Source organism: Schistocerca cancellata, chromosome 2 (assembly GCF_023864275.1).
Source record: "Schistocerca cancellata isolate TAMUIC-IGC-003103 chromosome 2, iqSchCanc2.1, whole genome shotgun sequence".
In the NCBI taxonomy this organism is placed as follows: domain Eukaryota; kingdom Metazoa; phylum Arthropoda; class Insecta; order Orthoptera; family Acrididae; genus Schistocerca; species Schistocerca cancellata.
Genome location: NC_064627.1, coordinates 504,529,571 through 504,553,606, shown reverse-complemented (window position 1 = coordinate 504,553,606; position 24,036 = coordinate 504,529,571).

The following is a 24,036-nucleotide window of genomic DNA, read 5'->3' as shown; positions in this document are numbered from 1 at the left end:
AGTATTACACAAACTGCCACTGCATTCAATCTATGCCTCGCTAAAATCCTGTAAGCAACCATACTATTATAATAATGGCAGAAGAAATGACGGGTGAATTTGTTCGAATTTACGAAGGAATAAGGTTTTTATTAAGATATATCATTTAATGTAATTGTTTATACAAACACTCTTGAGAGGCGACCAAGGACGGTCAAGTTGGAGGTTTAACATCTCCAGAGACAAAGCCAGAATCGATTTCTTGGAAAAAAATAAAATTATTTATCATTATTGGTATTGTATGTTAGACTTCTCACACTGTACATTGCATCCAAAGTGTCTGTATTATTTATTAAAATCTCATAGTATGAATATTGGCAGTACTGATAAGAAATATTTGGCTAAGGCGTTAAGCGGTGCTCATAAGACTTGCACTGGTATGTTTCACCTTAATCTGTTAGTATAAAAAAGGAATTACATTCTCTGTAACTAGAGTGATTTATATTTCACAGCCAACAAAGTACAAAAATGTATACTAACACACTATTTTATACGTCAAAACTGTTCATTTATACTTAATTTATAATGACAAATATGATTTTAGTGTAGCTAAAGCAGGATTATGGTATGCACTAAATAACGAAAGGGAGGGTACATATTTAATGCAAACAGGGATACTTTTGCATGGAAAGAAAGGTACTCCCATCTCTTCTTGGAAAGTAATTTTACATATGTGAGCATTGACAAAAACCCTGAAGTCACTAGTTGTTCAGAAGAAGATGTGCTTCTGCTTTCGAGTTAAGAATCGTTACAGCTTCCTTAAGATTTAGAGTAAATTCAGTTTTAGCTGCGTCATTCGCTGTAATAAACACGTCTTTAATCTAACATGCTGTCTCTACAAAATCTTTACGTTCCACAACAGTCACTAACAAACACACGGTAAACTAATGATTGAAGCCTCCATCGCAGAGGAAACACTTATTATAATCTTCGTTACAAGTATTAGAGAATCAAACTTCTCTGAGCTTATCTGGGCGTAGATTAAAAATTAATGACAATCAATTATGGACGCTAGTGTTATATGTTCGTCGTATCGTATTTATGTCGAGCTGTTTGGCGTATCATGCGATGAGCTGCAAAACAATTTTGGTTCAGGAGATGAATATAGGTATATTTCCATTCTAGTTGAGGGTGTCTCCCACATCTACATGTACATGTACATATAATCTACATACATACTCCGGAAGCCTCCGTATAGTGTGTGGCGAAGGGTGCATTGTGGTACTATTAGTCATTGATATTCTTGTTCCACTCGTAAACAGAGCGAGGTAAAGACAACTGTCTATATGCCTCTGTATGAGCCCTAATTTCTCCTGTCTTGCGTTCCTCGTCCTTACGCGAAACTTACGTTGGTGGCATTAGTACCGTTCTACAATCAGCTTCAGATGACTGTTCTCTAAATTTTCTCAGTAGTGTTCCTCGAAAAGAAAGTCGCCTTCCGTGCAAGTATTCCCATTCGAGTTCCCGAAGCATCTCCATAATTTTGCTTGTTGACTGAACCTACCGCTAAAAAATCTAGCTGCTCACCTCTAAATTGCTCCGATGTCTTCCTTTCAGTCCGACCTGGTGGGTAACAGAAAACAAGCGAGTAGTACTCAAGAATGGGTCGCACAGTGCGACTCGCACTGGTGTTACATATGTGGTCTCCTTTAAAGACGAACCATACTTTCTTACAACTCTCCCAAAAACCGAGGTCGGCCAGTCGCCTTCTCCACTAACATCCTTACATGCTCCTTCGTTTTCATATCGCTTTGCAACGCTGTGCCTAGATATGAGATTTTGAAATCTGCCTGTAGCCCTTAATCTGTAATTCACAGGATATCATGTGAGAAAAGGCAAGCTGAGTTTCACATGAGCGATGATTTCTAAAACCGAGCTGATTTGTGCACAGAAAATTTTCCGTCTCAAAGAACTTACTACTATATTCGAAATGAGGATACGTTCAAGAATTCTGCAACACGCCGATGTTATGGATATTGATTTTACTTTTGCAAGTCAGTTCTTTTACCCTTGTTCTGTACAGAAGTAAGCTGCTAATTTTTGCTTGGAACTTCGCACTGTGCGAGATATTCGTGAATAAATGCAAGGTAAATAAGGGGCCAAAGCCACAGAGCATGCTTTGTAAAACCGAATTGGCGTTCCATCCGTACCTGGTGACTCACTTGTTTTTCAACTCTTTCAGTTGTTTTTCTCCACCAGGGTTGCTATTACTATGTCCTCCATACGGCAGTCTGTGCGATGGCCGCACAACTGTAAGTTTGTATGATCCTCCTGCGTGCTACGAACCGTGAAATGTCTGCCATTAAGGTTTCACAAAGTGCTCCATCTTTGGCACTCCCAGTGCGTCTCCTTCATCGACACAGCGTCACAATAGAATTCCCAGCCACGTGGCTGGGGCTACCCCTCTCGTCCGGCCAACGTTCGGCACCACACGTTTGCCGCTGGGCCCCGGTTGCACGAGCGGCCCGTGCGGCCACGCCAACTCCAAATATTTTCAGGGCGTCACAATTCGCCTGTTACCTCACGTGAGTGAATGATTTATTAAATGGGATATTTAACAAAATCATTCTTAACCGAATCCAGGTACCTTCTCCTCGGTCTGCCCCGACTCCTCCTACCCTCTACTGCTGAATCCATGAGTCTCTTGGGTAACCTTGCTTCTTTCATGCGTGTAACATGACCCCACCATCTAAGCCTGTTCGCCCTGACTGCTACATCTATAGAGTTCATTCCCAGTTTTTCTTTGATTTCCTCATTGTGGACACCCTCCTGCCATTGTTCCCATCTACTAGTACCTGCAATCATCCTAGCTACTTTCATATCCGTAACCTCAACCTTGTTGATAAGTAACCTGAATCCACCCAGCTTTCGCTCCCATACAACAAAGTTGGTCGAAAGATTGAACGGTGCACAGATAACTTAGTCTTGGTACTGACTTCCTTCTTGCAGAAGAGAGTAGATCGTAGCTGAGCGCTCACTGCGTTAGCTTTGCTACACCTCGCTTCCAGTTCTTTCACTATGTTGCTATCCTGTGAGAATATGCATCCTAAGTACTTGAAACCGTCCACCTGTTCTAACTTTGTTCCTCCTATTTGGCACTCAATCTGTTTATATTTCTTTACCACTGACATTACTTTCGTTTTGGAGATGCTAATCTTCATACCATAGTCCTTACATTTCTGATATAGTTCTGAAATATTACTTTGCAAACTTTCAATCGAATCTGCCATCACAACTAAGTCATCCGCATATGCAAGACTGCTTATTTTGTGTTCACATATCTTAAACTCACCCAGCCAGTCTATTGTTTTCAACGTATGATCCATAAATAATATGAACAACAGTGGAGACAGGTTGCAGCCTTGTCTCACCACTGAAACTACTCTGAACCATGAACTCAATTTACCGTCAACTCTAACTGCTGCCTGACTATCCATGTAAAGACCTTTAATTGCTTGCAAAAGTTTGCCTCATATTCCATAATCTTGTAGAACAGACAATAACTTCCTCCTAGGAACCCGGTCATATGCCTTTTCTAGATCTATAAAGCATAGGTACAATTCCCTGTTCCACTCATAACACTTCTCCATTATTTGCCGTAAGCTAAAGATCTGGTCCTGACAACCTCTAAGAGATTTTCAACCAATTGGTCCTCAACTAATACTCGCACTTTCCTTTCAACAATACCTGAGAAGATTTTCCCCTCAACGCTGATTAAAGAGATACCTCTGTAGTTGTTACAATCTTTTCTGTTTCCATATTTAAAGGTTGGTGTGATTACTGCTTTTGTCCAGTCTGATGGAACCTGTCCCGACTCCCAGGCCATTTCAGTTATCCTGTGTAGCCATTTAAGACCTGACATTCCACTGTATTTGATGAGTTCCGACTTAATTTCATCCATCCCAGCCGATTTATTGCACTGCAATCTATTGACCATTTTTTCCACTTCCTCAAATGTGATCCTATTTCCATCATCATTCCTATCCCATTCTACCTCGACATCTGAAACATTACTCATCGCATTTTCACCTACATTGAGCAACTCTTCAAAATATTCCCTCCATCTGCCCAAGGCATTCACAGGATTCACCAGCAGTTTTCCTGACCTGTCCAAAATACTTGTCATTTCCTTCTTACCTCCTTTCGAAGACTGCTAATTACACTCCAGAATGGTTTTCCAGCAGCTTGACCCATAGTCTCCAACCTGTTTCCAAAGTCTTCCCACGATTTCTTCTTGGATGCTGCAATTATCTGTTTGGCTTTGTTTCTTTCTTCAACATAACTTTCTCTATCTACCTGGGTTCTGGTATGTAGCCATTTTTGATACGCCTTCTTTTTCCTTTTACAGGCTGCCTTGACTGTATCATTCCACCAAGCTGTTTGCTTCATCCTACTTTTACACACTACTGTTCCAAGACATTCTTTAGCCACTTCTAGTACTGTGTCCCTGTACCTAGTCCATTCCTTTTCCAATGACTTAATTGACTACATTCAACTAACTGGTATCTTTCTGAGATCGCTGTTATGTACTTGTGCCTGATTTCCTTATCCTGAAGTTTCTCCACTCTTATCGTCCTACATATGGACCTGACCTCCTGCACTTTCGGCCTCACAATCCCAATTTCACTGCAGATTAAATAATGATCAGTGTCATCAAAGAATCCCCTGAATACACGTGTGTCCCTCACAGCCTTCCTGAATTCCTGATCTGTTATTATATAGTCAATGACAGATCTGGTTCCCCTGCCTTCCCAAGTATACCGGTGAATATTCTTATGTTTAAAAAAGGAGTTTGTGATTACTAAGCCCATACTGGCACAGAAATCCAAGAGCTGTTTCCCGTTCCTGTTGGCCTCCATACCCTCTCCAAATTTACCCATAACCTTTTCATACCCTTCTGTTCGATTTCCAATCCTGATATTAAAATCACCCATTAGCAGAACACTGTCCTTGTCCTTTACTCTGACAACTACATCACTGAGTGCGTCATAAAAACTATCCATCTTATCTTGATCTGTCCCTTCACAATGCGAATATACTGACACAATCCTAATTTTCTTGCTAGACACTGTCAAATCTATCCACATCAGTCGTTCGTTTACATACCTTATTGCAACTACGCTGGGCTCCATTTCTTTCCTGATGAAAAGCCCTACACCCCATTGTGCTATTTCTGCTTTGACTCCTGACAGGTAGACCTTGTATTCTCTCACTTCCTCTTCTTCCTCACCGCTTACCCGAATGTCACTAACAGCTAAAACGTCCAGCCCCATCTTACTTGCAGCCTCTGCCAGCTCTACCTTCTTCCCAGAGCAGCCCCCATTGATATTAATAGCTCCCCATCTCATTACCATTTGTTTGCCAAGTCGTATCTTAGGAGTTCCTGGTTTGTCAGTTAGAGGTGGGACTCCGTCACCTCCAAAGGTCCGAGGCGTTTTGCTCTGATTATTGCCAGCATCATATTTAAAGTACCAGGGAAGCAGGTTGCTAGCCTTACTTGCTCCGAGTCCCATTGGGTTTTACCCCTAACGGCTGAGGGACTAACCGGTGGATTTGGTAGTCTTTGCCGTATGAGCACAAAGGTGACCACGACTCAGAATATGTCCGAGATGCCCAGCCTTATTCCAAAGTAACTGGTATCCCGACTGTCGGGACCACTTACTTGGCCACTCATACGTTGCCCGTGGGCCAACTCTATGGTGCAGGAAAAAAGTGGCTGGACGAGAACAGGCCACTGCTAGTGAGTGGACGAAACGGACAGAAAAACGTGGTCATATTGGGCCTATCGTCAGTCATAGCCCGAATCCCAGTCCTCCAGGATGGTGAGCCGAACGGGGTGTCGGTGCCAGCGCCGTGGAACTGTGGTGCCGATGGTTTGGAGTCCTGCGACCGTCTCACGGAGGGCGTCCACTTTCTGTATAGTCGGCGAGTCTTACGGCAAATGGTCGTCTTGAGAAGGGCCGTATTTGTCTCATCATGCGGAGTGACTAACCTGGTGAGCGGAGGGACGTGAAGACTCCACTTGAGAACCTTATTCTGCAGGCGCTGGAGCGTGAACATCCGGGACTTACTAATCGTGGCCCACGCAGAGGAACCATATGTTAGTGAGGGTAGGACAACGGAGTGATGCAGCCGGAGCTTCGTATCTAATTTCCGCTCTCGGGTGGAGAAGTGCGTGTACAAGGCCTTTGCCAACTAACCCTTTATGGGTGACGTATTCTGGGTGGCGGTGGAAGAAAAGTTTCTTATCCAACCAGATTCCGAGATACTTGGTAGCTTGGGCCCACGGGACGCGGACGCCCCCTATTCAGATGTTGGGACGGAGTATAGGGCGCCGTTTAGTGAAACATACTTTGGAGTACACAATCATGTTTTATAGATGGGTTTGTGTGGAAAATAACTTGATGTATACGCTGTGATTAAAGACATAAACACCGCACTTTTTGTATTGCCTTCGCATTCGGGTAATTTTGACCACAGTCGAGATGGAGCGTCATTGAAATTAGCTATTTCACTTATAACTAGGCTCTGACCAGGGGAGACGAGAGGTAGGTGGAACGCTATGCATTCTGATTACAAAATGTGAACTTTCAAGAGGTGAATGTCGCCATTAATAAAATGTTCTGGGCTATTATACCGTCGTTGAATGGATTTCACATTTAAACTCAACATTTCGTCTACATCTGGTACACATTTTCTTCACCACCAGGATCCCAATGCTATTCCATATTAATATCCTCCTCTTTCTTATTGTAATTGCTGAAATGTTTTAAACCGAATTTTGGTTCCACTACGTAGATGATACGTATGTTTTGTGGAGGCATGGCAGAGTGAAACTACGTCGTTTTCATCAGCATTTCTACATGATTAATCAGAAGAATTGAAGGAGAAGGGAGACGAAATATTTTTTTGATCTACCACTTTTCAAGAACGAAAATGGTTGTTTAGACCACACGTTAAATGAAAACCGACACACACAGTCTGTTACCTATACCGGGATTCGAACCACCACCCACAACAAAAACGAGGCATTATAAAAACATTGGCGAACAGAGCAAGGAATATCTGCAAACCACAGCTGCTTGACGTGCAATTAAAACATCTCACGAACGTATTGCTCAATAATGGTTACTCATCCGTTGAGGTAAAGAGACAGCGTTAACACTGCCGCGCAGAAACCACAAGCGCCTGTGAAATCGAAAGTTTTCTTACCTTTCGTTAAGGACTTTACTGACCGCATAGGCAACATTTTGAAAATAAAAGGAACATTGCGGTAATCTAGAAACGAATCGCGAAGATCACCTAATATTGGCCAAGGGTGCTTACAAACTGCTGGAAAAATAGGAATTTATGGAATTCCGTATGGTTGTAAGGAGGTGTACTTGGACCAAAAAACGATTAGAAGAGCGAAAGGGCAATTGTGGAAGTCGGGAGACTGAAAGATAAGTTGCTGTGAAATATGCTTTGCAGTCAGGAGACCACTACATTCATTTTGATGAGTTTCAAGTGTTTGCAGCCACAAGCGGATACCGTGAAAGGCTATACTAAGAGGCAATGGAGATTGTAAAATATCCCAGGAATTTCGGTAGGAAGGAACAGGCTCTGAAATTGAAGGACATTTGAATCCTGATGGTGAAGAAGACGTGTACCACTCTTTAACCACGGAGTGACAGCAACAGCGGACTGTGAAAACTGACAACGGCCACTTGCGCTCGTTTATTTAAAGCATGTGACATCATGTTGATGGGCGGGGGCACACGTAAACGGAATTTATCTGCAGTTAGTAGCGAGCCAGCGTGTGAACCGGACACTAAAAGAAACTACAATTCCCTTTGAAAATGTCCTCCGCAGACGTGGACGATACGTTGAGATAAAATGCGAAATCCGTTCGACCACAGCCTAACAGTCCGGAACATTTTATTAATTATGACTATGCAGCTTTGCTTGTGCGTGCGTGCGTGTGTGTGTGTGTGTGTGTGTGTGTGTGTGTGTGTGTGTGTGTGCGCGTGAGTGCAACATTTTACATAAATAATGCATATCTTTGACTTTCAAGTCGAGGTACAGTAATTTTTACAGCACATCTAAAGCCATTTTCTGATACCACGCTCTGGTTCCTTGGAAAGTGGAAGGGGTCTACGTAAAGGACTGTTGGTCTGTTTTCATCATCTTGCATTTTTAATGCCGCAATAGGTTTCGCTAGAGATAAGGAGGGGGAGAAGGTATAACTTGATGGGTGCCTCGGATATAATCTACTTTTAGACCGTTCTTATGAATTATTTTAGTGGTCTACTCTGACTGGTTGGGGCTTCTACTTTTCCACTAATAAAGTTGGGCTGCATCGCCAATCTTAAGATTTTTAATACTACGTTATGATTGGCTGGCGATAGGGGAAGGGAAGGGGTTTGGGAGAGACTTCTAAATTTTCAATAAATGCAATTGAGCTATTTCCACCGTCTTGGATTTATCGTTGATTGTTTCATTTGTCATATTACGCTATGATTGGCTGGCTGTACGTGGCGGCATGCCTTCCTACTTATAAGGATGACGACGACACTTCTATGGATGATGACTTCATTAGTTCAAGGCTGTAGAGGACGTCATGCATGTCATCACTGACAAGGATAATGACACCTCTGACGAGTCACTTTTCTAGGTCGGGGAGAGGGCACAGTGGAGATGCGGCTGGGAGTCGCTGTACCATTGCTGCTGACGTAGATAGAATATCCAGTTGTCATAATGAATAGAAGCATGCCTTAAATACGGATAGATACATAAACCGTTAATGTGTAAGAAGAAAAAGCACGGTGATTTATAAGATCAGCGTTAGTGATCTCTTGCTCTGAACTAAGGAAAGAAGATTACGGTTTAGTGCCAAGAGTGTTACAGATATGCTTAGTAACGTTACGCAAGAAATGGTGGACGGTAGATTACATTCTTTTCGATAAATGTTGTAGGGCAGACTAAAATGCTAGTGTTCAAGACATACTGTGAAACGGTTGCTGTATCCACTATATCTTGCAACAACAAGTAAGGACTGTAGTGCATACACATATATTTTTCCAGTGCTTCAGTCAGGAAGAGGACTAGGGAGGAGGAAGAAATAAAGCCCTAAGTATCTTTTTCTATGCACTGGGTTATATAGTTTTATGTACGTGTATGTACTATAAACGCAACGCTTTTAGGGAACCGCCTAGTGCTGTGTCCTGTCTTTGGGATCCACATCTCTTCTAATAAGTAATTTGTATGCATAGGTTTCTATAAGATTATTTGAAGTAGTGTAGATGCTCGAGACGCTGTCGATGACTTTACGCGTAACTGATGGCTTGGAATTCACAATGTGTTTACAACGGTAAGGAGTGGGGCAAACGAAACTGAAACTGTCTTGTACACTATTGGTCCACAACTTGTTTCGGAGATTTTCCTATATCATTGAATATAATAGCGTGCTTGACGTAAAAATTTGTTGTATATGGAAATCTGGGTAGGTAAATTTATTTCTGCTCCTTTTGGGAAGTTAGAAGGGACAAGGCAGCGACATCAGTCGGCTTCTGGCACGAACTGCTGGTAACTCGCATTGCCTACTGAAGACGGGCATAAAAAGTTGTCGTTTAGAGACGTCGTCATTCGTCTGCGGTTCAGTGGAGGGAGGTTTCATAGAGTGATGAATTACAGTGCACGTATGACACTTGATGCGCGCGCGTGAAACTTGCTGAAGTTTCTCGTATAGTCTGTACCTGAGTGTACTGTGGCAACACTGAATGCGATTCAGGCTTTATCTTCGTGGTCTGTGTATTCGGACCCTTTGTTTTGGAGAGTGACAAAATGGACGCGGGGATTCATATAAACATTTAGGCAGTATTGTTCTTCTCTTAATGACAATGCGTCAGTGTATACCACTTGTCGTTATAAGGACAACAGCAGAAAGGATAGTAAATAAAGAAATTATATTTCTTGTGCACATACAATATAGTGGAAAGAATGTGAGCAAATCTGTAGGTGATGTGAGAGTATATACGGAGAGACATTCAGTACACTGAGCTGCCACCTCTGGCAGCAACAACGACTGTAACCCAGCTGGGCATTCAGTAAAACTGAGCTTGGATGACAGATAGTACACGTCATTCCAGACAGCTTCAAATCTGTACCAGATACCGTCATTCTAGTGGTTGGCCAGTGCTGGCGTTACAATCTCTCTGTAATCTACTACTGATGTTTCCATTGGGTTACATATCTGGTGAACGTGCTGACTTGGGCACTACTCTCACAGCTCATGTATCAGTGGTTCCCTGTGTTTCTGAGACATTACCCCTGAGTGCAATCAGACCTTAGTTTTTTACCCCCCGCCCTCCACCCTCCCTCCAGTCATCAACATTAGCCCCTAACTAAACTTTACAAGAAAGGGATTTTATTTGAAAATTTTTAACTTTAAAGTGGTAAATGATATTTGGTTTTGTAGGTGTTTCATTAAACCACGAACTAATGAGTCAGTACAACAATTTGGAATGCTTATTTTTAACAATCTATTTTTAATAGAAAGAAGAAGCAATTCTCAGAGCGTTGCAGTTGCTTCCTACAACTCCACACTGAGGGTGGACACTTGGTATTGAATATCCTTCCTCTGAACGACTCATCCTGTTAGCTACACTTACTTCACCCACAAGCTGCATCCCCATTTTAAATCAACCAAGTTAAAATATGTGCGCTATACTTACAGACTTACGCACTCCTTTCTTCAGAACTGACAGAAATTGAAAAACTTCAGACTGCCAGTGCTTTGTGCATGACCACTGCCTCTAAAAATAATAACAGCAAGTATGTACATGCATTCCATGTATACGTCTGGGATCTCCTCCCTAATCGATTTCAACCAAATTTGACACCAAACAGCGCACTTCAAGAGTTTTAGCCCTGTTGGGGTTAGTGTAGTGGGAGTGGAGATGCAAGCAGGAGCAGTAGGAGATTAGTGTTTAACGTCCTGTCGACAGCGAGGTCATTAGAGACTGAGCACAAGTTCGGATTAGGCGAGAATGGGTAAGGAAATAGGCTGTGTCCTTTCAAAGGAACCATCCCGGCATTTGCATGAAGCGATTTAGGGAAATCACAGGAAACCTAAATCAGCATGGCCAGACGCGTGTTTGAACGCCGTCTTCTCGACTGCGAGTCCAGTGTCCTAACCACTGCGCCATTTCGTTCGGTGAGATGCAAGGGAAAAAACGTTTTAAGCCCTATTTTGTAGGTTGTTCTGCATGAGAGGCGCATTGTGGGGAAGTAGTATCAGCCTGCTCTATCACCCTGTTGTGCAGGGGCTACATCTGCATGTGGGTATGACTGTGGGAAAGTTCAGTTGGATAGATGGGGGGAAGGAAAGAGAGAGAAGGGCAGGAGGGATGGACAGGGAGAGGGACGGTAGGAGATAGGAAGGGAGGAGAGGACGAAGAGATGAACAGAGAGGGGGAGGAGGAGATGAGCAGATAGTGAGGTGAGGAGAAAATGAGCAGATAGTGTGAGTGGGAAGGGGAGATGAAAACAGATTTGACAATGAGATGGACCAAGATAGGTGGGGAGGAGGGAATGGACCGAGAGAGCAGGACAGGAGGGCATGAATAGGGAGAGAGAGGATACGGGGGGATGGGCAGAGAGAGGAGAGATCGAGAGGAGATGGGGATAGGGAGGGGATGAGGTTATAGACATACAGAGAGGGGCAGGAGGACGACATAGGCAGAGGTGGGAGAAGGTAGAGGTGGGAAAAGAGATGAGGGAGGAGTTGCTTACACAGAGAGGACGAGAATATTTAGTTAGGGAGGTAGCAGGGCAAGAGAAACAGGTAAAAGTAGAAAAGAGGGACAGGGGAGGGAGCAGGATGAGATGGATAGTGAGAGGGAGACAGGGTAAGATGGGCAGTGAGAGGAGGAGATGGAAAGGGTCAGGTGGGAGATGGGCAGATGGGGGAGGGTAGATGATTATAGTGGGGGGTGAGGAGGAGCAGTGACAATGGGAAGGAGGAAGTGGAGGGACACGAATGAGGCATGAGGGGATGGACCGGCAGAGAGGGGGAGGAGAAGGTGGACAGGGAGAGAGGTGGTGTGTGAAGACAAAGACATAGAGAATGTGGAGGAGGTGATGGGTAGAAAGGATTGAGGAGACAGGCATTTTAGTGTATGGTAAGGAGAGTTGGATAGAAGAGGTGGAGGGGAGTAGGTAGACAAAGAGAGGAGAGAGGAGAGTGATGTCTAGGTGGCTGAGGAGGATGGAGAGACATAGGTGGCAGTTGGAAAAGTAAGTGACTGTTAGAGCTGGAAGAGAGTGGGTGTCGAAATCTCCATGTAAACCCCTGGATCGATTTCAGCCTGTGAGGTTTATAGCCTCTTAGCTCTAGTAAAAGTGGAGATACTGGAAAAAAAGTGTTTCTTTCAGCCCCTGCTGCACAGACTGCTCTGTACAGCCTGCATGTTGCATGGGAATAGTAGTAGTACGCCTTATCGACCTACTCTGCAGGACAGATGTCAGGGGGAGTACATTGTTTTTCCAGTCGTCGATATGTAGGTTGCCTTGCACGACAGGCACGTTGTATTGTAAAAGTATTGGTCTGATTTATCGACCTGCCTTGCATGACATATACCAGGGGCAAAAAACTATTTTCAACCCCTGACATAAATGCTGCCATCCACAATAGGTGTGTTGTGGGAATACTATTAGCTTGCATTATCAACCTGTTTTGCAGGACTACACATGTGGATGGGTACAGTTGGGAGAAGGATGAGATGAACGGAGAGACAGGGTCAGAGCCAATGGATAGGGAGAGTGATAGGGAGATGGTGGATAGAGAATGGGGCGAGGCGTGATGGACAAAGAGAGGTTGGGAGAAGGATGAGTTAGATAGGGAGAAGGTGCAGGAGGAGATGGATAGGGACGAAAGGGGCCAAGAGGAGACGAAGAGATGGGGCAGGAGGGTATGAACAGACAGAGAGGGGGAGGAGATGGACGGAGAGATAGGTGCGAAAATGAGATGGAGACGGTGGATGGGGATTTGCGTGTATTATTTGTGTGGAATGCATACACGATCAAAACTGGGTAAAAGTATGCTAATTGCAATACTATTTAAGTACTACAGCAGTCTTGTAGTCATTAGACAATTGCTGTCGTGTTGTGCCACAGTTAATTCATATACTTGTTGATAAATCGATAATGAAGAAATCTCGGTTCATTGTGGGAACAAACAATCTACTAGTCGGAGAAAGCATTTTCGTGAGGTCTTTGGACATATGTGATGTATATGTCTAATTTTTACTGCCATAGATGCTTGGTACAACGTACAAATCATGCGTGTAGTGAGTGGACTATGCGAGGAAGATGTTACAAGCTGTAGCATCCTCCACATTGTGTCTCAAGCTAGTATTTAGAAATGTGTAATGGTTAATCACTTATGCAGTCACTATTACAGTCTTACGAAATGGTGATAATATTAACGACATTTTAAAATTAAGCTCGTGACCGAAACACAAGCGAAATCTTTAGTTTTTATCCTGTAGAAAATTTCATTTCACGCCTCAGGGGTTAATTATTCACTCTTCGGAAACTGTTCTCTATCGGAGTCATCCGTGTCAGTGACACCAACAGGACGTTTTACTACCTTAACTCTTCCTTCTTCCAGAAGGTTTTATTGTACGTCATATGGTTAGATTTGAAGTTTTAAAGTTTATTTCCTCTCTGTATATAAAAAGGCACTGAGATCTGTAAGCAGGACAACAGTGTGAAACAAGATTACAATAACGACCATGAAAACTAGGAAAAAGAAAAGGTGTATATCTGCAATGAGGTTCACAGTGTAATTATTCAATAATTGTATACATAAAATGATATAAAGACGATTTAAGCATAGAACATTTCACATTTTGTCATTTGACATTAGTGTAACAAATATAAAGTGAAAAAGTGTTAGATACAGGTAGTATTTCGTTCTCAGCGGCCTTCGGGAATGGAGTTCTCGTTGATCCAGTCGAGATACGTGGTGACGCGAGCATAGCCCGCCGGGTATCCGAATACGCAACCCTCGTCAGAGACGAAGCTCGTCACACCCACCTCGGTCCACTCGCCATCCTCCTCCTGTACCAACATGGGGCCACCGCTGTCACCCTGTGGGAACATGGCAAATTCATTACATGAAAGGAGTGACTCACACAGTCCTTGAATACTGCATGAAATTACATCTGACCGCAAGCAACATAAGAATATCAACCAAAAGTAGCAGTCGACCTCATTGTAAAGAGCTTTTCAAAACACTGGTGATTGTAACTACACCATGTTAGTGCATTTATCAATAAGTTGGCGCACATAAAAAGTAGCATTAATAACTGTTGCACAATCAGCTGAGTCCATGGCCACGGAACAAGATGCGGACTGAACTTAGATTTAGAAAGAAGAGTAAACATGAAACCCAACACCGCATTTTCTACCAAGGAATAATACTACACAATAAATTGCCCGAGGAGATTAAAACGTTTACTGAAACGAAGTTTCTTAAAAAGGCAGTGATAAAGAATATGTTAAGCAATACATGCTATACAGCTAAGGATTACTTAGATAACAAAGACCAAGAGTTGGACAAAAACGTAACACATAACAAAGAGGAAGATTAGGTTTAACATCCCATCGACGTAGAGATCGTTAGAGACTGAGCACAAGCTATGATTGTATCAAGGTTGGGGAAGGAAATCGGGCTTGCCTTTCCAAAGGAACTTAGGATTTGCGTGGAGCGATTTAGGGAAATCACGCAAAAGCTAAATATGGATGACGGACACGGGTTTGAACCGTCGTCCTCCCGAGCCAGTGCGCCACCTCGCTCGGTATATAACACAAGTAAATAATAATAACGATAATAAACATAATACCTCTGTCATTTCACACAACACTTTCACGCTACGGTTTTTTTCCGGGAACCTTACTCCCAAAGCTGTGCTATGTATAATACTAATACCTTATCGTCTTTCGGAGCCCAACATTTCGCTCATTATATGAAGCTGGCTTAGTTATTTGGGATAGGGAATGGGAATTTGTGTTACACAAAATGGAAACCTATCAGCATCACTGTGGTTCTGATGTTAGGTGATAGTGTGTGTAACAGTATGAAACTAGACAGTGTGTGTAGTGTGTGCGGTGACAGAGTGAGAAATGAATGAACAGTGTAGCATTAGCCTTATACCATGTGAAACAACTTCTTTGGGTAGTTGTGTTGAAAGCCAGGGATAGCCGGAATGAGGTAGCACTGCTTTAGACAGATTGGCTTTGTATTCAGGAGGATGGAGGTCCCAGATTCATTCGGCCACCCTGATTTAGGTTTTCCACGGGTTCTCTAAATCACTTGAGGCAAATGTTGGCATGGTTCGTACCAAAAGCCATCGTTATTAATCTAGATTAGTAAGGCTGTAAACGCGCGTACATATGAATTACGTTATTGTTGTCGTTCTTAAACTGTGATATCATGATGTGTTCAGTGTCCTTGCAAAAGTGATCTACGGTGAATAAAACCACTCCTACTACTACTACTATTACTGCTACTACTGCTGTATACTTTAACTAGTGCACTGTACCATGTGGGAGCATATAATGATATTCTGCCTATTCAAGTGAAGTAAATGTTTGGCTGTGTCGACAGAACTGTTTCGTAGCAACTCTTGGTAGCTTAAAATGAAATGTGAACTTCAACAGAGATCACTCAAATATCCTCTTCGGTGATGGAGTACAAAAGAATATGAAACCAAGAGACTCTCATTGCTTTGCACTTTGAATAGTTCCGAAATACATCCCGGTTCTTAAATACATCCTCGTTCCTTAAGACACGCAATTCGTACGGGTTTTTCAGTAAGTAGCTGTTGTTTTAAGGTCTAACTGTTTTGTCTTTTTGTTTGTGTTTGCGCTCCATTGACGAAGGGGTATTATCTCATTTTGGAAGGAGTGTGTTAGGCAGCTCTATCAGTATATAACAACTGGAAAGAAATTCTGCAGTAGTAAACCCGAATTTGAAATTTCATCCATCGTCGTTCCTGTTAAACACGAATGGCACGGCATTATATATTAATAAACTGGAAATAATTCTCTCTGTTGACGATGCGTGTCTCAGGTTCATCGAAGATGCCCCAGGCAAAGGACTGATACACTAAATTTTCATTAGAAATAAAACTGGCTTTCTGTAAAAGGACAGTCACTTAGTACACAACTCAAATAATTCTGTACAAGATGGAACAGCTTCTCCAATTAGTGCGTTACAGAGACTTGGGTGATATTTAACCCGGAATATGAAAAATTTATGTGTATACATGTTTACAAAATCAAATTTCACAAATGCTTATAGGCTGAAAAACAGGAAATTTTGCTCTGTTTTTGATTATTAAATTTGGTGATAAAAGTGGTAGACAGTTTTGCGTATTTTTGTTCAATAATAATTACGACGTAAAGGTCTGAGGAAATTCTACACTTAAACAGAAACTACTCATCCCATAAATATGTTCAACGGGGGCCATCGACGCTACACGTCCTCTGATTACCTGTAGACAACTGTTTACGCATCTGGACCTTATAACAGCCCCAGAGTTCATTTACTCCATAATGTAGTTTGCCGTTAACAATATATAAATTTGAAACCGACAACAGCGTTTATAAAAATAGCAATAGCAATACAATTTACCTATACTGTTCATGAGCTAACTCTAGTCTTACGCAGCGGGGGATACTCTATACCACCATAAAAATATTCGACCACCTTCGAGTCAACCGAAAAGCTTATATTCATTAAAAACAATTTAAACCTCAAAACGAAATAATTTTGTACTTGACACCCGCTTAAAATCGACACAGGAAATTCTAGGCAGATAACAGTAGTGTATGTTGTTACCTTTAGTGAAATTGCCAACGACGTTGGTCTTGTAAAAATGCACCTTATAATATTGACGGATGTGCACTTTGAAATTAATAATTTAAATAAAAATTAAGTGTAAATGTCTAAACACTGTCGCATATGTATCAAAGAAAAGTATTTTTAAACCTGATTTTCTGTTAGTTATTTTTATCTTCGATCCATTGTAATCACAATACTTGGCTATGATGTGGAATGTATCGCCTTGCAACGGTACAGTACCCTTACATATAATTATTATTGGATAATATTTCTGTAGTCTATGAGAGAAAAGGTTACTACACGTGATATGAATGCAATATACTCAAACAGCGTCGATGGGTTAAAGAAGTGTATCGCTGATGTCAACATTGCCTTTCAGAAAGTTCAGTAAGCATAGTGGCCAAAAGCACAATTCTGCCCAAGCCACGGCCTGGTTAGGACGTAAATATAACTTCTCTCTGCTTTATCAGTTTCAGAGTGCAGTAATAATCAGAATGTATTTTCATATATGTGATAAAGGAAGCTACGTTCTTTATTGACAAATACATTTTCAGTTAAAACTATTCTATTAACTTGACCTAGTCATCGCCCGATCTCAAAGTAGGTCACCAAATGGCAGCGCACAGACACCTCAGGCGGTTAGGTGTAGAAGGAGGAGCTACCCTTACAGTCTGGTGTCTCATTGCCTATGGAATCTTCAGGAATAATAACCTGGTTAAGGTAACTAGCTTTTGCTCTTGGATATATTACACAAAAACTACGTTAAATTTTTTTGGGAATCTACACTCTGAGACAAAGAGAGTGAGAGACAAAGATAGATAGATAGATAGATAGATAGATAGATAGAGAGAGAGAGAGAGAGAGAGAGAGAGAGAGAGATAGAGAGAGAGAATGGAAACGAGACACACTAATGTGTTAAATGAATCGGACGGAAATCGGTAGATTTAATGGTTTCAGAAAAATTGGTTGATTTATTCAAAAGAAAGAGGTTCGCAGATCGAGAAAGTCAATAACTTATTGGTCCACCTCTGCAAGCGCTTATTCGGCCTGAGGTTCATTTATTAATTTATAGAGGTGTTGAATTCATTCTGAGGAATGTCATAAAAATACGGAACGCTGTCCGCATGTGGTAAAACGAATATGAGACATTTCAATATGGGAGTAGAATTTTTAACCCAGTCGCATATTAGAAGGAATATGCTTAAAACATTGAACTTATTTGATTGATATCGGTGTTGATATCGCCTTCTAGAGCTCCACGAACTAAAAAGAGGGACTGCTTATAATTATAGATATGTGTGATTTGAACTCCAAGTAAGTCATCGTTAGAGTACGACACATGTATCATTGTTCGACACAAATTTGACGTCCGTTCTTCACATCTGTAGCATTGTCCCCATGTCCTGAAACTCTTCCTTGAATGTGGAAAAAACTGCGACTGTTCGATATTTTTTCCTGATCATGTCGATCGTTCCGTTGATCCAGAGCTCTACCGCAAACTGTTTACGTCATGTGCTATTGAATTGTGGCTTCTCGAGTTATTGCTCATCCAGTTATAACAGTTCCTAAACAGGACGAGTTTGCGACATATGTACAGATGGCAATAGTAGCGTTACAGCCAAACATATTGTAAGTGTAGCTTAATTTTGAATGCAGGTAAAAATAAGGGATTTAAATAGCTTCAATCAGTCCTATTTTACGGCATGTTTACTACATGTCTTTCCAGAAAGTTGATGAACCACCAAACATTTCTCGGCTACAGTTAAGTAGATGGCAATATGCTTTCATATTCCGTTTCTGATAGCGTGAATGTCTTCTGAGTTTCCTTTAGTGTGATTAATGAAGCTTTTGTTATGTCCCTGTTGTTGGTAAAAAGGATTTCGTCAGGAATATTGTTCAAGTCGGTCATTACAAAGGCTGTCAAAAAATTGGAGACGATTTGTTGGTTGGTAAGACGAGAAACCTAAGAGAAGCTTACCCAAGTAAATGATTGATACTTTAGAAGCTTGGATTTTTAATTCGTACTTACTGGACAAGGACTTGCGTCGTTGGATGCCTTGGAACAAATGTGATGATTACTTATCGCTCCTGGGAATGTCTCTTCACACTCGGAGTTCTCGATGATTGTCATCTCAGCATACTGCAAGTAGGGACTTATCATTTGAATACCTACAAGAGTGCGGAACAACTGTTTGAATCCGTAGCTTTCCCAATCATACATTTTTCTCGTAAGAAATTAAATACCAGTACCAAAGAGAAGTTAGCTATCGACAGGTGCTATTGAAGGGTGTAGGCTCACTTACCGTCAAAGCGATATCCCCAACCATTGATCACAGCAGCCCATCCAGCGAATGTCTCGCTAGTTTGTGATGCAGATGGCAATCGCACAGGCCGGATTTTGTCTGTGAACAAACCATCAGCATATCTCCATTAAATCCACAGCACCGCCACAAGTCCACGGTTGTGAAAACTAAATTAAAATGTTAGAGATATCTGCTAGAAATTACTTATAGCATGTTAATTGATTCTTCCGTCGCTTCTTGGTAGAACAACATAATGATAAATGAATCTTGTGGAATATATGAAATACAATGCTTTTCATTTATTGGTTATATTGCTTTTTTCACTACTGATGATACTTTTGTGAATGGCCTACAAGCGACCGCTGCTTCGCCCCGTGGAAAGATATCCGTGGAGATGTTGATGGAATGGCATGTAGTCGACACATCGAAACGTTACGTAAAAAATAATAGTTTTTCTCCTGCAGATCCTTTAGCTCCTCTGAGAACATCATTGTGAATTCCTCCAAGAACAGTGATGCTTGTAAAATGAGTAACAATATTTCCTGGTTTTTTTCATTAAAATTACGTTTAATCAGTCTATACATACATTTTTTTGGAATAACAACTGGCGATCTTGGTGGCGGCTGGTCCAGCGATCAGGCAATGCTACACTTAGATGGTACATCATACGTCGGGTAGAATGTGTCGAGTATTACGTGAGGCTAAAAGAACATGTCTTGTAACCAAAGGAACATAACCTTGTAGCAGTGACAGCTCATTTCACAGGCAGTAACCGTATGCTAAAACGACTTGGCTAGCCAACACGCTCAAATGAACCAATGGTTCATCACACTGAATCAGACACGCAATGGGAAGCGACGCTGAAGTACGTTTCTACATTGGTATGTCAGTTTTAGCTACTCATCCGATATATTACGGATGTTACTGATGCTGTGAAAAGTGGAGATTCCCATCAGCAAAAATTGGGAATTAACGATCCAATATTGTCCATCTTAAGGACCGCAGGTAGCGCTTGTTAAGATAATCGTTGTAAATACTTTAGCAAACAACCACTGATATTACGAGCATAGTCCTCAGCAACGAGTTTCGTGAGTCAAGTTCCCGTCATCTGGCTGTCTAAGTTAATTCTACATTAACAAGCATTCTCAAAAGCACACAAGATCAAAATTATTTGAAGCCCCGTTTTACTTTAGAATTGACAATACTAGATTCTCTTCTCAGCTTGTCCACGTTACCGCCCATCCACCAAAGCTTTTACTTTATGGAAATTGTCATTTTTTAAAAAAAGATGACGACTTCATGTACACGTAATTTTGTTTTTATATTTTGACCTCATGAGCTTTCGAAGCGCATGTTTATATAGAACTAACTTAACGTCTGCCGCTTCACTAAACCGCATTATCTTCACTGACTTTTTGGTTTGTTTTTCTTTAATCACATTTGAATGTGGTTACGCCCATTGCTCATGTGTAAATCTACACACTGTGCAAATAGTTAAACAGCTTTCTTTGACTTATAGTAACACGTCCTAATCATTCCACGCTAATTAAGGCCGTAGATGCATGGTATTTTCCGTAGGTACTTTTGACCAAAAAGCGATTCTGGTAGCTGGAGTCAGAATTATTTGTTAATGCTGCCTTTTGAGCTCTTGTGGTGTCACTTCCATAGAAACTTTCATCCTCTAACACATATTTGTCCATTCCTAACAGAGAAGTCAAATACCAGAATTAATAAATTTAGCTTTAAAAATATTGCAATATAACGAAATATTATCATAAAAAATTTATCTCCTTCTTTATCCCCTTAAGTTCCGATTTTCCAAAAACACTGATACATGTATTTATTTAGTTTTAACCGAGAAGCCAAATGCAAATTTACAGAGATTTAACTTCAAAAGTGCTTTCATAATGAAATATTACAATAAAATCATTCATCCCCAATTTCACCTCTTTAGAGGTTGAATTTTTTAAAAACACTGAAACATGTATTTCTTTAATTTCCACTCGAGTAGCCAAATACAAATTTTCATAGACTTGGTTTTAAAAATGCTTTTACAATGAAGTATTTTTATAATTTTCATCTCTTATTTCACCCCTTAGATGTTGAATTTCCAAAAACACTGAAACACCTTTTTTTTTCACTGAAGCGCCATAGAACCTGGTATAGGCATGCTCATTCCAATACAGAGATATGTAAATAGGCAGAGGACAGTGATGCGGTCGGCAACGCCTGTACAAGACAACAACTGTCTGTCGCAGTTGTTAGATTGATTACTGCTGCTACAATGGCAGGTTATCAAGATTTAAGTGAGTTTGAACGTGGTATTACAGTCGGCGCACGAACTGTGGGGCAAAGCAAATGGTTCAAATGGCTCTGAGCACTATGGGACTTAACTGCTGAGGTCATCAGTCCCCTAGAACTTAGAACTACTTAAACCTAACTAACCTAAGGACATCAAAAACATCCATGCCCGAGGCAGGTTTCGAACCTGCGACCGTAGCGGTTGCGCGGTTCCAGACTGTAGCGCTTAGAACCGCTCGACCACTCCGGCCGCGTGGGGCACAGCATCTCCGAGGTAGCGATGAAGTGGTGATTTTCCCGTACAACCATTTCACGAGTGTACCGTGAATATCAGGAGTCCGACATCGTTGCAGCCGGAAAAAGATCCTCCAAGACCAGGACCAACGACATCTGAAGAGAATCGTTCAACGTGACACAAGTGCAATCCATCCGCAAATTGCTGCAGATTTGAATGCTGGGTCATCAATCTCCTAGATGGGCTTTCAGAGCCGAAGGCGCACTCATGTACCCTTGATGACTGTACCACACAAAGCTTTACGCCTCGCCTTGGCCCGTCAACACCGACAATGGACTGTTGATGACTGGAACATGTTGCCTGGTCGGACGAATCTCGTTTCAAATTGTATTGAGCAGATGTACGTTAACGGGTTCAGAGACAACTTCATGAATTCCTAGACCTTGCATGTCAGCGAGGCACTGCTCAAGCTGGTGGAGGCTCTGTAATGGTGGGGCGTGTGCAGTTGGGGTGATATGGGATCCCTGATATGTCCAGACAGTACTTTGACAGGTGACACGTACGTAAATATCCTGTCTCATTACCTGCATCCATTCATCTCCATTGTAAATTCCGATGGACTTGGGAATTCCAGGAGAACAATACGACGCCACACACGTCCAGAATTGCTACAGTGTGGCTCCAGGAACATTCTTCTGAGTTTAAACACTCCGCTGGCCACCAAACTCCCCAGACATGAACATTACGGTGCATATGTGGGATGCCTTGCAACGTGCAGTTCATAAGTGACATCCACCCCCTCGTACTCTTACGGATTTACTGACAGCCCTGCAGGATTCATGGTGTCAATTCCTTCCAGCACTGCTTCAGACATTAGTCGAGTCCATGCCACGTCGTGTTGCGGCACTTCTGCGTGCTCACGGAGGCCCTACACGATATCAGGCAAGTGTACCAGTTTCTTTGGCTCTTCAGTGAATTTGACTAAGAAGTCAATTACCAATTTTCATAGATGTAGCTTTAAAATGCTGTAGTGGTTCTTTAATAGTAATTTATTTAAGAAACCTTTCACACACTATTTCTGAAAATGCTGCAACATGTATTTCCTTATTTCTGAACGACAAACCTGATACCAGTTTTCGTAGTTCTAACTTCAAAATTGCCTCAATAGCGACATATTTTCAAAAAACCTTTCATCCCTTGTTTCACCCCCTTTGGGGTGGAATTTTGAAAAATCTCTTTTTATAGGACGTGTACAGTATAAGATCAACACCAGACTTAAATTTTAAGTTTCTATCCTTAGAGGTTTGCGCTGGGCGATGATGAGTCAGTGAATCAGTCAGAATATTTCCTTGTATGTAGAAGAGATTAACTGAAACAACTTGCTGAGGGACTCAGACTGCCGTACCGCGTTACTGACGGTTATGCTCCTAATGTTAGTGGTTGTGTGATAAAGTAGTTATAACGATAATAAATTAGCGTTTAGTAGTTGCCCAACGTCAAAAATCAGATGTTGGAGCTTTGTCAACTAGGCGAGTACGTTGCATCAGCTGATTACGAAAACCTTACAAACCATGCTGACTTAATCTGTGTCATACTTTTGCACGTGGAACGTGGAAGCGTGGAGGGTTGGTGGGTATCGTCCCATTGATGTCGAGGCCATTACAGAAATGGACAGACTCGGACTGGCCAAGAACGAGACGGTCTTCGTGCGCTTGTTAACGAAATCGTCCTTTCACCGTAGGAGATTTGGAAGAAACCACAGAAAACGTAAATTGAAGAACCAGAATATGATGTGAAGCTTGCTCCTCACAAATGTGTGTCCATTGTCTTTCTCACGGCATCTCCATGCTCGGTGAAATTCTATTTGTGCACATAGAACTGCATTATACCAACTGAAAAATGATTTATGCTATATCTATATTTTGTATAGTTGCACGCTCTCGACGAAAAGTGTGTACTGGAAACATTATCTCACTCGACAACATCGTTGTAAACACGAATAAACATTTTTGAATCCGGTGCTCCACTATAAGCAAATTGTGTTAGTTATTGCCGGCCGCGGTGGCCATGCGGTTCTAGGCGCTTCAGTCCGGAACCACGCGACTGCTACGGTCGCAGGTTCGAATCCCGCCTCGGCCATGGATGTGTGTGATGTCCTTAGGTTAGTTACGTTTCTAGAGGACTGATGACCTCAGATGTTAAGTCCCATAGTGCTCAGAGCCATTTGAACCATTACTAAAAATGCTATTTACGAGGACAGAAATTAT